This window comes from Sphaeramia orbicularis, chromosome 14 (genome assembly GCF_902148855.1).
Source record: "Sphaeramia orbicularis chromosome 14, fSphaOr1.1, whole genome shotgun sequence".
Lineage (NCBI taxonomy): Eukaryota > Metazoa > Chordata > Actinopteri > Kurtiformes > Apogonidae > Sphaeramia > Sphaeramia orbicularis.
The window spans coordinates 6,937,075-6,948,020 of record NC_043970.1 but is presented as its reverse complement, the minus strand read 5'-3'; the positions used below and the strand labels follow the sequence as shown (position 1 = coordinate 6,948,020).

The 10,946-nt window shown below is 46.4% G+C and overlaps 1 long non-coding RNA gene across 1 annotated transcript; it reads right to left on the bottom strand.

The window, feature by feature from the left end:
- Positions 1–1,190: 1,190 nt before the first annotated feature.
- LOC115432863 (uncharacterized) lies at positions 1,191–9,921 on the bottom strand. Its single transcript, XR_003937263.1, has 2 exons — positions 9,012–9,921; positions 1,191–1,567 (listed from the first exon to the last, which is right to left on the bottom strand). It is a non-coding gene; the product is annotated as an uncharacterized LOC115432863 (long non-coding RNA).
- Positions 9,922–10,946: the final 1,025 nt, after the last annotated feature.

The window sequence follows — 10,946 nt, the reverse complement described above, 5'->3', positions numbered from 1 at the left end:
CAAGGACACAACAGCATATGACAGAGCAGGATTCGAACCATCAACTCTTCGGTTATTGGACAACCCGCTCTACCTCCTGTGGCATGGCTTCCTATTGTACATGTAAAAAGTAGTCACCAAGCATAAGTTGGTCTCTTCTTCACGATGTTACAGAAATTTTCCTCTGCTGCTGGTGAATAATGAAATAGAGACATCTGCCAGCCGGCAAGATTTTATTTCTTTGTCAAGAAAGGTCAGTTCTGCACATGAGCGGCAAATGTGAAGAAAAGGCAAAGAGCTTCTCACAAGATCCACCTTTTATAGGATGAATCCCATTTGCAGGTGACACCTCCAGTCTCTTCAATGGGTTGATTGATGGATAGGGGGGTTTGAGTAAGAATATGGGAAAGTTATCAGGCAGTGGGGGGTGTTTGGGAAAGTTAGCATCCAGTGGGGGTTGTTCAAGAAAGTTAACATAGAGTGGGGGAGGGTTTTATGGAAAGGATATGGGAACAGAGAGGGGAATTAGATAAAGAAGTTAAAATTCCATTACAATTCCCCCCTTTTGATTACTCAATCACGTAAAACTAAACAAACAAAAAAATAATAATAAATGAAAATTGACAAGGGAACAGCCACAATCTGATACATAGATTCACATGGATTTATCAATGCATCATCATTACGGTTGATTTTGGGGAAGAGAAAATGAAAAGAAAATAACAAAATAAAGCAAAGCTAACAGAATATTATTTACAAGAAGTCACTATCAGAGTCCGAATCTGATTTGAGGTAGTGATGATCAGTGGTTGGATATTCAATTTCACACCAATATGTTCCTTCATCCGTAGATGTGACTTTGAGAAATGGTGATCTGGACTCCATTAGAATCTGGAATTTTTGTCATTAAGAAATGGGAATCATTGTATGGAGCAAAAGTCTCGCCAGTGGCAGCTACAATCGAGTGCCAGTCATGGGGTCCACAGGGGTCTCTGCATAAATCATACTTGGCACAATGTGCGTGGATGCTACCTGATCGCCAAATGGAGTTTTCCACATGTTGTCCTCCCTCGTGTCATCTGGGTTATCAGCTGGTTTCCTCTGTTGGTTCAGGAACCTTCCTACAGTGGGTGGCGTGGACCCATGCTGCTCTCTCAACGATCTTCACAGCATGGAGTGTGTGTGGAAGCTGGTGGTGGAAGGGGTGACTCTACCTGCATTACGCGTTGCACAAACCATACATGATTGACACAATTTCTGCGCATAGATGGAAAAACCCTCGGTGAACCAGTGTTGGATTATGGCATCCATCTTCCCCCCTTTTGACACCCATGTGTCAATTTAGCAAAGTGAAGGAAGAAATGTTTGGGCAGACAGGGTTTGTTGTCTTCTTCTCTCTATGTGTTGTCTTCTTCTTCTCTCTATGTGGCACCACAGCCTCTCCACAATGTCTTTTGTTGTGGTGTGGCAAATGCCTGTATTGCTGTGAGAGAGTTGGGAATAGAAGCAGAAATTGAGACAAGCAAAGTATCAGAGCAGGAGGGTTGGAGGGTTGCTCTTTCTGCTGCGGCATCAGCTCTTGCATTTCCTAGAAAGACAGAATGTGAATTGTTAGTGTGAACAAAAAGCAACTGATTTTGGGATCAAAATTTCATTTCTAGAAGCACAACATTATATCTTAACCATCATGCTGTGGAGAGATGAGAAGTCTTCTTCCATCCATCCATTATCCTCCGCTTTATCCGGGGCCAGGTCACGGGGGTAACAGTCTAATCAGGGATGCCCAGACTTCCCTCTCCCCAGACACCTCCTCCAGCTCTTCCGGGAGGACCCCGAGGCGTTCCCAGGCCAGCCGGGAGACATAGTCTCTCCAGCGTGTCCTAGGTCTTCCCCGAGGTCTCCTCCCGGCGGGACATGCCCGAAACACCTCCCCAGGGAGGCGTCCAGGAGGCATCCGAAACAGATGGCCTAGCCACCTCAGCTGGCCCCTCTCGACACAGAGGAGCAGCGGCTCTACTCTGAGCTCCTCCCTGGTGACTGAGCTCCTCACCCTATCTCTAAGAGTGCGCCCAGCCACCAAGTTCATTTCGAACGCTTGTATCCAGGATCTTGTCCTTTCGGTCATGACCCAAAGCTCATGACCATAGGTGAGGGTAGGATCGTAGATTGACCGGTAAATCGAGAGCTTTGCCTCTCGGCTCAGCTCCTTCTTCACCACGACAGACTGGTACAGCGACCACATCACTGCAGACGCTGCACCGATCCGTCTGTCAATCTCACGCTCCATTCTTCCCTCACTCGTGAACAAGACCCCAAGATACTTAAACTCCTCCACTTGGGGCAAGGGCTCCCCACCTACCCGGAGAGGGCAAACCACCTTTTTCCGGTCGAGAACCATGGCCTCGGATTTGGAAGTGCTGATCCTCATCCCGTTCGCTTCACACTCGGCTGCAAACCGCCCCAGGGCACGCTGAAGGTCCAGGCTCGATGAGGCCAACAGGACAACATAATCCGCAAAAAGCAGAGATGAAATCCTGTGGTCCCCAAACTGGACCCGCTCTGGCCCCTGGCTGCGCCTAGAAATTCTGTCCGTGAAAATTATGAACAGAACCGGTGACAAAGGGTAGCCCTGCCGGAGTCCAACATGCACCTGGAACAGGTCTGACTTACTGCCGGCAATGTGAACCAGGCTCCTGCTTTGGTCATACAAGGACCGGACTGCCCTTAGCAAAGGGCCCCGGACCCCATACTCCCGAAGCACCCCCCACAGGATATCACGAGGGACGTGGTCGAACGCCTTCTCCAAATCCACAAAACACATGTGGACTGGTTGGACGAACTCCCACGAACCCTCAAGCACCCGATGGAGGGTATAGAGCTGGTCCAGTGTTCTGCGACCAGGACGAAAACCACATTGTTTCTCCTGGATCCGAGGTTCGACTATCGGTCGGATCCTCCTCTCCAGTACCCTGTAATAGACTTTCCCTGGGAGGCTGAGGAGTGTGATCCCCCTGTAATTGAAGCACATCCTCCGGTCCCCCTTCTTAAAAAGGGGGACCACCACCCTGGTCTGCCAATCCAGAGGTACTGTCCCCGACTGCCACGTGATATTACAGAGACGTGTCAGCCAAGACAGTCCTTGCACATCCAGAGACTTGAGGTACTCAGGGCGAATCTCATCCACCCCTGGTGCCCTGCCACCGAGGAGCTTGCCAACCACCTCGGTGACTTCAGCTTGGGTGATGGACGAGTCCACCTCTGAGACCTCAGCCTCTGCTTCCTCCATGGAAGACTTGGCAGTGAGATTGAGGAGATCCTCGAAATATTCCTTCCACCGTCCGACAACATCCCCAGTCGAGGTCAGCAACTCCCCACTTCCACTGTAAACAGTGTTGGTGGGGAACTGCTTTCCCCTCCTGAGGCGCCGAACGGTTTGCCAGAATTTCCTCGAGGCCAACCGATATTCCTCCTCCATGGTCTCCCCAAACTCCACCCAGACCCGAGTTTTTGCCTCCACAACCGCTCAGGCTGCAGCATGCTTGGCCTTCCGGTACCCATCAGCCACCTCCGGAGTCCCATGAGCCAACAAGGCTTGATAACAGTCCTTCAGCTTGACAGCATCCCTTACTTCCGGGGTCCACCACCGGGTTCGGGGATTGCCACCACGACAAGCACCGGAGACCCTGCGGCCACAGCGCAGCCACTTCGACAATGGAGGTGGAAAACATGGTCCACTCAGACTCAATGTCCCCAACCTCCCCCGGGACCTGGGAGAAGCTCTCCCGGAGGTGAGAGTTAAAGACCACACTGACATCGGGCTCTGCCAGACGTTCCCAACAGACCCTCACAACACGTTTGGGCCTGCCGAGTCTGTCCGGCTTCCTCCTTTGCCAGCGGATTCAACTCACCACCAGGTGGTGATCGGTTGACAGCTCTGCCCCTCTCTTCACCCGAATGTCCAAAACACGTGGTTGGAGGTCTGATGACACGACAACAAAGTCGATCATCGACCTCCAACCTAGGGTGTCCTGGTGCCAAGTGCACTTATGGACATCCTTGTGTTCGAACATGGTGTTCGTTATGGACAAACTGTGACTAGCACAGAAGTCCAATAACAAAACACCACTCGGGTTCAGATCGGGGAGGCCGTTCTTCCCCATCACCCCCCTCCAGGTCTCACTGTCATTGCCCAAGTGAGTGTTGAAGTCACCCAGGAGAACAATGGAGTCCCCAGTCGGAGCACCATCCAGCACCCCTCCCAAGGACTCCAAGAAGGCCAGGTATTCTGCACTGCTGTTCGGCCCATAGGCCGAGACAACAGTGGGGCACCTGTCCCTGACCCGAAGGCGCAGGGACGCGACCCTCTCGTTCACCGGGGTGAACTCCAACACATGGCGGCTGAGCTGAGGGGCTATAAGCAAGCCCATGCCAGCCCGCTGCCTCTCACCGCGGGCAACACCAGAGAAGTGGAGAGTCCAGCCCCTCTCGAGGGGTTGGGTTCCGGAGCCCAAGCTGTGTGTGGAGGTGAGCCTGACTATATCTAGACGGTATCTCTCAACCTCCCTCACAAGCTCCGGCTCCTTCCCCTCCAGCGAAGTGACATTCCATGTCCCAAGAGCTAGACTCTGCGTCCGGGGATCAGGTCGTTGAGCCCCCTGCCGTCGACTGCCACCCAATCCACAATGCACCCGGCCCCTATGGTTCCCTCGGCAGGTGGTGGGTCCACCGAAGGATGGGCCCACATCACTCCTTCAGGCTGTGCCCAGCCGGGCCCCGTGGGCATAGGCCCGGCCACCAGGTGCTCGCTTTCGAGCCCCAACCCCAGGCCCGGCTCCAGGGTGGGGCCCTGGCTGCGCCGTACTGGGTGACATCATGGTCCTTGTTGTAATTCTTTTCATAGGGGCTTCTGAACTGCTCTTAGTCTTCTTCTTCAGAGAAGTCTTCTGTTCAAGTAAAATCATGGACACAGCATGTGGAACCAGGAGAGTTACATTAGCCCACAATGTCTCTGGAGGCCTTAACAGCTTTCTCAGCAGCAGCCACAGCTCTGAGACATCTTGGGAGACCTCCAGCCACTGGATCCAGTTTTGCAGAGAAATAAGCTACAGGGCATAGTTTATTTCTGTGATCCTGCAACAAGACAGAAGTCATACATCCGTTTTTTTTTTTTTTTTTTTTTTTTTTTTTTTTTCATCGACAGTTCGAATAAAAGGCCTGGTAGGATCAGGCAGACCCAAAGTCAGGCAGTTTGTAAGGCAAGCTTTAGTTCAGTGAAGGATTGCTCAGTTTCAAGAGTCCATGTGATCTTACCTTGTGATAGTAGACCTTTGCCATGAATGAGAGAGGTGAGCCGAGCTTCAAGAATGGCAATGAATTGTGTACAATAAGAGCATATCCTAAGAACCGACAACATCTGTTTTTGTTTATTCAGTAATCGGTTTTGGAAGATTCTGAATTGCATCTATTCTTTTAGGTGAAACAGTCTTCCCTTAAAAGTGCGGGAGACTTTTGTGACCAATTCTTCATCAAATCTGTAAAACCTAACCTACTCATAGCCTAAGTAACAACAATCTGTAAGTTTTTCTGTGATTACTCGCCTGAATCTCTTCCATCACGGTGAACAATTTCAAAGTGCCATCCACCATAAACACACCATTGTTTACAAACAGAGCCGGGAGGTCACTCAGGTATCTTTGGAATTTTGTCGCAACGTGCACTGTGGGAAACGCCGGTTCGTGTCACTGTCTGGCAGTGGCAGCTGTTACAGACATGAGGCAGAAACGGCAGGAGCTCCCTTCCCTCTATGCATATTCCTCCAGCCATTTCCACGTTGTGTTTTTTTCATCCACATAATATCATAAGGTTGCGCTGACAGTGGAAGCGTGAGCCTTTGCTTCCCACAATGCATGTCACGACAAAATATGTTAGTACGATTTTTTGAGATAGCTAGCAATAAAAATTCACTACAAGTACGTTTTAAGTTTAAGTGTAAACCCTTGATGGCCAAATGAAAAAAGAAATGAATTGCTTGAATCACTTGATAAAATGTGTCTGCATCATTATTGTGCTCAGAGGTCAAAGGGTTCCAAGACCACCCACTTCCACACACAAACAGACATCATAAACACAGCCAAAAAGTGATCAGCTACAAACTTAAACTGCTGAATAATACATTTCATTTGCAAATAAAATTCCAAAGATGCCCGAGTTACCTCCCGACTCTGTTTGTAAACATATGGTTTGCTTATGGTGGATGGCAATTCAAAATTGTTCACTGTAATGCAAGAGATTCAGGTGAGTAATCACAGAAAGACTTACATATTTGTGATACTTAGGCTATGACTGAGGTTTGACACATTTGATGAAAAATTGGTCACAAAAGTCTCCCGCACCTTTAAGAAGTGATGACATGACCCAAGAAAACAACCTTTTCCTGGACAAATTGAAGTTTTACCAAGCTGGCTTTGTGACCACCACTGTGAATATCTAATGTGTCTCAGATGTTTCAAGAGTTTGATTGTGTTCTCCTCACACTGCTCCTCAAGAGAGAACAATAGATTAAAGACTTTGTCTGACAGCTTCATTATAAATGGTGGGACTTTGAAAGCCGAGAGGCAAAGCTCTCGATTTACCGGTCAATCTACATTCCTACCCTCATCTATGGTCATGAGCTTTGGGTCATGACCGAAAGGACAAGATCCCAGATACAAGCAATCGAAATGAGTTTCCTCCGTAGGGTGGCTGGGTGCACCCTTAGGGATAGGGTGAGAAGCTCAGCCACCAGGGAGGAGCTCAGTGTAGAGCCGCTGCTCCTCCACATCGAGAGGGGCCAGCTGAGGTGGCTCGGGCATCTGTTTTGAATGCCTCCTGGACGCCTCCCTGGGGAGGTGTTCCGGGCATGTCCCGCCGGGAGGAGGCCTCGGGGAAGACCTAGGACACATTGGAGAGACTATGTCTCTTGGCTGGCCTGGGAACACTCTCACTGACCTGACTGTGTTGTACCAGAGGCAGACTCTGAAGAAGGCTCAGTCAGTCCTGGATGATCCCAGTCATCCCCTTTATGATAAGCTCAGGTTGCTTCCATCAGGTCGCAGATACAGTATTCCTAAATGTAGGACCAATAGGATGAGGAATTCTTTGGTTCCGGCAGCCATTGTTCTGCTGAATAACTCTTTGTAATGTTGGTGCTATTGTTTTTAATGGATTATTTATTGTATTTACTGTTGGTTTGTTGTCTGTGTGAAACTGCTGGCTGTAAAACAAATTGCCCCTCGGGGATAATAAAGTTTACCTTGACCTTGACCTTGAATGCCTCGGGGTCCCCCCGGAAGAGCTGGAGGAGGTGTCTGGGTAGAGGGAAGTCTAGGCATCCCTACTTAGACTGTTGCCCCCGTGACCCGGCCCTGGATAAGCAGTGGATAATGGATGGATGGATGGATGGATGGATGGATGGATGGATGGACTTTGAAAGTATCCTTGGCATAGACAGGTGAATGTGTAGCCTTGTCCACTGAGGTTAAAGGAAAACTAGAATTGGCTGTCTGATGAACTGTCTGAGGGACACTAAAGAAAGCGTTTGAAAGATCCATAACTGAAAAGAATTTTGCATTCGATGGAACTTGAGACAAGATGGTACAAGGGTCTTGTACATTTGAGGCTCTAGGCTTGACTGCTGCATTTATTGCTTGCAGATCCTGAACAAAACACCATTCTGTTGGTTGTTCTTTGTCTCTGATTTTCTTAACAGGAAACAAGGGTGTGCGTGCACTGGAGAATCATCACAGGCAATAATTACTCCTGCTGCTTTAAGAGATTCAAAGACTGGCGTTATACCATCAATGACTTCTTGTTTTAGTGGATATTGTGCCTTGCAAGGTCTAAAGTCAAGTCTTGAAGTGATCACAATAGGTTCACAGTCTTTGATTAGACCAACATCATATTTACTTACAGCCCACAGTGTCTTATGGACTTCTTGTAGGGCAGAAATAGCTGCAGCTTGCATTTCAGCCAAAAAAAGGAAAAAATGAAAACAAACAGACAGACAGACAAACAAAGAATGAAAAAAAAACTTTTAGAAGTGCTTTCAGGCACCAGCTGGATTGTTCTTTGAGTGCGCACAATAGATGGTAAATTCTTAAGAGTAACACTGCAGTGACAATGAATATAAAATAGATTGATCAGATGTTATTTGCTAATTGGCTGCGCGCTGACATATTATAAATGGGCCAATATCACCCCAGTTATCTGATGCGTGTTTTGTAAGTTTGATATGTGGGACCAAATGGTCCATGGTGTACAAGTAAAGTTTAGCTGGTGTGAGAGAGACTGATACAGCACACCTGTGTTGTGTCCAGTATATGTGTGTGTTAGTGAAAGCTCATCAGCTCTCTCTCACAACCAGTCTTCCTCATATGGGTCATCAGGTCCTGTTGACACATAGAGATACAATGCAGATCCTCTGGTGTCATGAAATCTGTTGCAATTGGTAAAACCCTATTTCTGGCTTCTGTAACAAGCTCAGAACAGACTGTTGCAATTTCCATTGATATGCATACAGCAGGTTTGGAGTTTGGTTAACAAAGGAGTGGGAAAAATTAAGCTCCAGGTATGATAGTCTGAACTTGGATACCTTCTGAGGTTGAGATCAGACAAAGGTCTAATTTGCATGTCAAATCTCTGCCCATTAGATTTATGGGACAGACTTTGGACAATAAAAATGTATGTCTGAAATTTGTATTTGGCTCATCCTCACATCTAAGTGGGATGGTAGTGTTTTCTCTAATTGTTTGACCTGATGAACCAACAGAGTGCACTTAATTTCCGCTCAGTTTTGATTTTGGACTTAACTCAAAGGCTTTTATCACAGAGTGTGTGACCCCTGAGTCAACTAGGAATATAACATTTTGTTTTTCAATGATCAATATGTGTTGTGAAAACTCCTTGAAATGTTCAGATGTGTACTGAACATATGTTAAGGTGTGTGTGTGTGTGTGTGTGTGTGTGTGTGTGTGTGTGTGTGTATGGTGCAGTACCTTCCTTTGATTTCACAGGTTGGTTCAGCTTGTCAGCAGGAATCCATCTCCCTCCGACCATCCCCAACCATCCTCAGTCTGATGTGTTTACTGGAGTTAATGATGTTGTCATGGGACATTTGCGTATCCAGTGTCCAAGTTGACCACAACAGTAGCAGACATCTCTGGGAACCTTTCTCCTCCTGTTCTTGTGTTCCTCATGTCTTTTTTCTCTATGTCCGTGGCCAAATTGTTCCTGTTCCCTGGCTGCATTAAACATGGTTATTGTTGCCATGTGTAACTCCTTTTGTGTTGTCTCTTCTTTTCCTGAAATGTTTCATGACCAAGTTTAAGGCTCCAATTGATGACCATCTGAGTTACTTAAAAACTGAAAGTTAAGCATAGCATCCATCCTTGAATTGTTTGTCATAACATTTGTAAATTTTCAAAAATCAAAGATACCTGGCATTAACATCAAATGCCCATAAAATCAAATCTGGATGCTTTTTGGATACTTGGCCGGTCCACTATAAACACTCAGTTGTTCATTCTTCAGTATCATTTAGCCTCACAACGGCTGTGGGGGGGATGTCTCAGCAGACTTAGTGGAGAGGCAGGGTACACGACTGGCTGGTCACCAGCCAATCACAGAGCACAGACTATATACATAGATAATCATTCACACTCCCTTTCACTCCTGTAGGCCATTTAGCAATAAACCTAACATGCATGTCTGTCCAAATACCCTCTTAATCCATACAACTATTCAAATTAGCTGAATATACAGTGAATGACAGTGTGAAATCTGTATGGATATTAGCTTCCTGACAGTAGTCCTGCATTAAAATAATCCAGAGGCTGTGTTGGTGAACATACCAAATATGCCTTACTCTAATGAAGTGTGTTTTTCTTAAATAAATAATTAAAATTGGTTGAGCTCTGCATAGCACTTGATCCACAACATTTTCATTTTCAACAAACAGTTCATCAACCCCTTGTGAATAATGAATGGAGTCTTTGAGGAGACCACGCAGAATATGATGATGAGGAACAATTAGGACACAAGATACAAGGTTACAAAATTACTTCAGTTTTCATTTCTCTTTCTCTACTACCATTTCTAAAGCGGGTAACAGTGCCTCAGAGATACTGAATCAAGAATACATAATGATAAAAATAATAATTAATAATAATAATAATAATTATTATTATTATTATTAGTTCAATAATAATATTGATTGCCTGAATATATTTCAGTACCCTACTATATCTGGAGTGGGGATTATGATAGTTGTTCCCAGATGGCAGAAGGGGAACCAGACCATGGGCAGAAGGGTGATGAAAGCTTTATGACACTGACGGCCCTGGAGGACACCAGTGGTTGCAGATCTCCATCAGGGAGGGGACAGGGGCATCCAGGATTTTACTGATGATGCTGTGAATATTAGGCCCCAAGTAATTCTTTTTGGATAAATAGGCTATTCTAAGGCTTATTGGTCTGCAAAATCTCTTCGTCCATCTGTCCTACTGTGTGTATAAATACGAAAAATCAAGCTCTGAACCGTACCCTGGTCACCTGCATCAGCACCAAACATCTTTACTAACTACACTATCTGTCCTGCTCTGCTAGAGAACAACACATAATACTGGAGGAGGGACTGGATCACTAAACACCTACTTCATACATTAATACACACTACACTATCTGACTGAATAGAGCAAGCATCTATTATAACTATGAACACGGGACAGAGCTGATAGTCAGAGGAGACTAATGTCCTTTAACACTGTGGATTGTGTGATTTTGGTTCAATGCACAGACAATAATCCCATATGAACAGTTAACAGACTAGGAATCCGTACACTTCTATATGCTTAACTGGGTAACTTAGGCCAGATGTTATGACAGTGATTAATGTGATGTCACTGAAATTAATTCACTAACAGCCTGAATCA